This window comes from Mya arenaria, chromosome 17, assembly GCF_026914265.1.
Source record: "Mya arenaria isolate MELC-2E11 chromosome 17, ASM2691426v1".
Taxonomy (NCBI): Eukaryota; Metazoa; Mollusca; class Bivalvia; order Myida; family Myidae; genus Mya; species Mya arenaria.
The window spans coordinates 20,369,073-20,375,072 of NC_069138.1; positions in this window are offsets into that span (position 1 = coordinate 20,369,073).

The window sequence follows — 6,000 nt, forward strand, 5'->3', positions numbered from 1 at the left end:
AATCACTAGATTTAAAATGGCAGCAACACGAAAACACGGTGACATAAATTAAGACCGCCAATAGGTTCATTGAACTATATTGGCCATTCAGACATGGCTCTCACTGTTCCGATTTACCTCGATTGGCCCCGATTAACAGAGTCTTGCTGAAATTATTTAAGTTAAAAAAACATTCATGGTATTTTATTTCAATAAGGTGTACGCCGCAATATTGATGCTGATACCATCACAAATGTGTCAACAATTTGCTTCTTTACACTATTTTTTGTTAATTGAAAATCAGTGGTGAATCGATAATTGCCCAAACGAGCGACACTATTTCTTGACACGTTTATGGGGAAAAATAGGACGGCATGAACAACTAGCGATTCAACCCCTTGGGAAATGCAAATTACAGCGATATATGTGAGAGTAAATTTTTCACATTCGTGCTCACTTTGCAGAAACATACATATTACTGCAGTTACGTCGTGACGGCGTCAACGTGGGATCATGCCATAATGCAGCCAATACGCTCGGGCAGACCTTTATACTCTCAAAAAAAATCATTCCAACTGACCATCTTAAATCTCATGCGTTTTTTTCTATTTCATAAGGAAACCGTCACATCTTAGTATCAAAGCCAAATTCGTCAAGTAATGTTTCTAAATAAAGGAAATTTAATAAAAGTTGACGATTTAAAATTCGAACCATGGCAGAGTTGAACAACAACTTCAAATAGAATCGTTACTTCATTTTGCAGAACAAAACGTTGTTTGAGCAGGAAAACATCATGGACAAAACAAACCATTGAAAAGCAAACATGTAACCCATCAGCGTCAGCTAGTATTGTTGTATCTGCCAAAGACGTCAATATAAATGTTTGCTGTGCAATTTGTGACATCGATTAAACCGAAGGTAAAGGTAAATTCTGAAAAGATGTTAAATGATGAACTTAAATAACGATTCAAGAGAAAAATTTGTATTCAGAATTTCTTTAAAAATATTTTTCCAAAGCAGTTTAATCAAAGGAAAGATTTTAAATGTAATGTTTAAGCGCCGCACAAGTACTGTAGGCCCGATTGTACAAAACATTTAAAATATCAACATTGATATATTTGTTAATGAAATAAAGTTAACTGTCAGCGTTAATTGGTACGTGTTTTTATTAAAGAACTATACTCACAAATTGGCTTGGCAACGACCATTTTTAAAACCTTGTTAAACTTGATTGAGTAATTTTTAATTTTTATTTTGTTATGACCCCACACCTAGCTGATATTCGTTTGAACAGTATTTTGTAAATACACGCCTCAAATAATTTAATTTTCAGTAGCATAACTAACACTTTGGCAAAGTAGAGCATTTCTCAAGAACATTTTAAATTAATTACAAAGAGTAAAGATTTAGTTGAGCTTTTAAGAAAAATACATATCAAAACGAGTCTTTTGTTCACATTTCACACGAACTTATTTCTGAACGAGTGCTAATCTTCCCTAAATTTTTGTTAACTGTTAGCCCTGACACAAATCAATTGCTCAATCTTAACGCGTACGATTACGGCCTTAAAGTGGTCATCAACGAATATTTTAGCGTTTTTTCTGTTAGACGTAACTTTCTGATCTTCACTTTGACATGCAGCTGCAGCTACCCAGAAAAGTGGTGCCATGGTGTAAATAGAAGCTGAAATACTATGCACTGTTCTTTGTCGATGTGGTGGCACTTGCGAAAGGGATTGACAGTTCGGCCATATTTGGAGTCATTCTCTATTCACATTTAGTAGGACATCAGTGTATACAATCTAAACATAAATGCATAATGCATACATTTTTACAGAAGATAATGGTAGTATACAAGGTTAAATATTACCTTCTGAAATTCTTTATTTAATTCTTGGAAACTCGTATCAATTCTAGTGTTGACAGTGTAAACAATGTAATTAATAACAGGGTCCAAGAATCAATATATGGTAATATTTATATCATTTTGCTGTTAGACATGTTATAATTATGCCATGTAATCACCAATTAGATCCGGTTATACAACTTTATCGTTTCAATTGCAAAAATATCTGTAAATTACGGAATGCCGTAAGAGCCATCGCCTATGAATGTGTTGATCTGAAACGCGATACTGGATAGTACGATAATGAAAACTCGATAGTACGATGATCAAAACGCGATAGTACGATGATTACAGAAATGGAAATTATTCAGCGGTACAGATTTGACATGAATGACTTCTTATATCTGGAACAATTAATCGGGAATGAAATCACCCCAAAAGTGAATAGAAATAATGCCATAAGTGCCCGGCAGAAAATGTTAATCACATCTTAGCATCTTAGCAACTGGGCCTATACAATTAAATGACAGTGACTTACACAAAGTAAGCCAACCTACTGTTTCTAGAGTTTTGACTTTGAGTCATTGATGTCTTATCAACGCCAGATATTGTGAGACAGTTTATTATATTCCCAACAATCCAGGATCAGTTCAGGCGAAACTCATTACAGTTATCAGGGAATCGCCCGATTCCCGAATGTTATTGGAGTGATCGATGGGACCCATATTGGAATTAAGGCTCCTCATGAACATGAAGAAGTGTTTGTGAAAAGAATGGGTGTTCATAGCATAAATGTTCAAGTAGTGTTCGATCCTTTTCATAGAATTATAGATGTAGTTGCGAGATGGCCAGGATCGGTCCATGATAGCAGGGTGCTCCGTGAAAGCGGTTTATTTGACTTGTTTGAAGGGGGGCATGCAAATGGATACTACTTGTTGGGAGATAGTGGATATCCAGCTAAGAGATTGTTGCTCACCCCCTACCTGGCACCACAGAATGGAACAGAAGAAGGCTACAACCGGTATGATTTCTGGGTATTATTCCCAAATTAAACTTTCATCCCTCTTGTGTTAAATGTAACATGTGGGTTATAAATATGATTTGTAATGCTAATTTGCAATATATGCTTAGTAGCTAATCAATGGTGAATTCAGCCACATGTATGCATTTAATGTTATTTTAATTGTAGATACCATGTTCGAGTGATTTCTTTGTTTTAGTTGATACATTAAGACAAGCATATAGAAACTTCCTTGGAATAAATGTATGCTTATAAATATACATCATATCTTCAGTGTACTTCTTACTTTCAGTATACAGTATTTCCAATATATTGCATGCATGCGGTAACAGGATTGTATATGAAGATTTTGTGAGCTGAAATATTTCCGCAATTGATAAGTGTATGTAAAGAACAATGATACATAGATGCAACTTATGTCATAGATTTGATGTGTACATTTTTTATATTGCAGAAGTCACAAAATCACACGAGCTCTTGTGGAGAGATCTTTTGGACAACTCAAGAAAAGGTTTGGTGTTCTCCATGGAGAAATAAATTTGGAGCCACAAAAAGTTTGCAAGTAAGTTTCTAGGGGAAACCAGGGCATGGAGAAAACCTACTTGTCCTATTTGGTGACTACAAACCAAACTTGCCTATACCCAGGCTGGGAATCAAACCAGGGCCGCCTTGGCAGACATATAAAGAGATAGTTGTTAAAAAGTTCATGCCCTATTAAATGATAAGATGATAGCATAATGATGAAAAACAAGTTACCTGAAGTACATTATATTTCATTAGACTAGAAATATATGTAAGCATATGTCACTCTTTACCTTAATATATTCATTATCATTTTATTAAGTTTCTTGTCATTGTCTTTTGTCAACTGTCCTTATGTCAGTGGGAACACATTATAATGCATTCATTTTCATTGTAAAAATGTTAAACATATAAAACTATACTGCAGTAAGAAACCATATACAAGACTAGCTAATTGCAATATATTCTTTCGGGGTAATTGTAGCATGTTGTGTTCTGCACAACATCTGCAAAGAGAGAGCAATCCCTATTAAAGGCGATGATGATTCTGATGGGAGTGCAGCTACCTCCAAATGTGGCGGGGAATAGATTCAGGGATCATGCTGCAGCAACATATTTCAGTAATGATTCTTATTTTTGCTGTTGTTGAAAGAACCTAGTTATTTTAAAAGCCTTGCCTTGATTATGTCATAGGCTGTGTCATTGAAATGCAAACACCTTTGTAATTTCTGACACCCTGTAACATAGACTTCAATACAATTCGGTACACACTTTACACAGCAGATATTAATATCTACTTAAAGGTTTATAACTCTTGCTCTTTTATTTCAATATCTAACTCGTGTCTTATTACACAAAACCAGGTATGTGTGATTTTTGTTTCCTCTGTGGCACTCATGCATACCTTCTTTCGAAAGTTAAAATATACATATATATGAATTTAATCTTTTAAATATTTAAATGTATACTACATCATCTAATGACTTATATTTTAGCAAACAATCATGGTCAGGTTCTCATCTGTTTATATCCAATCTATGTTTAAACTACAAGAAGTATTGGTCAAAGTATAATGCATATATTTCATTTAAATCCAAAAAGCTTAGTTTAGGAAAGTTAAACATTATAAAGTCATTGTGTCAATCAGAAATGGTCAGAACTTGCTCAAAAAATTTAAGGCCAAGTTAAAAGTTTACTTAGACAATTTGTAGTACTAAGGGAGGACTATTTAATACACATATTGACATCAAAATATTTTATTATGAAAACTTTAACAAAATTATACAAATATCACCAACAAATGCCAATTTATTATGAAAATTTGAACAAAATTAAACACAATTTCACCAATAAATGCCACTATGTAGCTTCAGGAAAATAACATATTTTGATTAACATCAATGATCAGTTTTAAGTCTTTTTTTCCAAAAGCTGGACTTCAAGCTGGAGTTTCCTCTTTTTCAGGGCCATGATTTCCATGCAGGTGCTGCAGTGACTGCAGCCGTTGTTGTTAGTGTTGTTGCTGCTACTACTTCCAGAACAGTTGACAATGTAACTTGTGGAAATATCCTGTACCGGCTGTAGTGGCTCCTCGTACAGTCTGACATTAAGAAATAAGAAAATATTTACACTCAGAGAAAGCCTTTGGTGTAATAATGTTTGACTTATGTTTGTTATTAAATAATGTATTTAATGAAATTCATATGTCATAATTATGAATACAATTTTGTTTCTTACTCAATGGTATGCGAAGGCTGTGAAGGTGTCTCCACTGCACTGCAATTCGAACTGAAAGCAATTAAAAGCAATTTAAAAGTGATACAAGTGTTTTAAATACAATTCATTCAATTTAATTTTAAACAGTCTGTAGATAAAAGAATGGTTTACATTTAGTAAATGAAATACCTTTGCATTTGAAGTATGGTGCTGTCCAGCCCACTGCCTAATCCTACAATGTTGGGTGAATTTTCCCCAACAACTGCCATAACTCGTTCTGTCACCTCAGACAGTTTCACAGGATTTGTTCCAGAACCTGAATAATAATGGTGTAACAACTCCATTAAATTGATTATATGCAATTATTTAGCTTGTAACTATATTTACCTAATAATCGCTTGTACCAAAAGATTAATCTAATTTTGAATATTCACAGAAGTGTTTGAGTTGTTAAAAACAATTGTTTGTTAAAACTGCACCTACATATGTGTGTGATTATTGCGGTTATAAACTTTAAAAAATAATTGTTGCTTCACGTTTTTTAAAGCAAAAGCATTTGGCTAAAGATATATTTTATACCAATTAGAATCAGTAAACGGTTATATTTTAATTTAAAGAATATATACCAGTTCTACCCAATTCTCTCTTATATTGGGAATACTTTGCCCGGTGGGTTTGAACAAGGTTGTCCCACTTCTTTGTTAGTTCAGCCGCTGTTCTGGGGTGGTGTGAATCCTCATTGTAGGCATCATTGATCTTGATCCACAAATCCTTTGTTTCTGAGGCAATTCCTGAAAAAGTTCAAAACTACATGAACTTGCATGTATATGACGTTTATGTCAGCAGCGCTACATGTCCACACATGTTTCATAAGTGTTTGTCTGAAATTTAAAACACCATGTTATCTAATTTTAAGC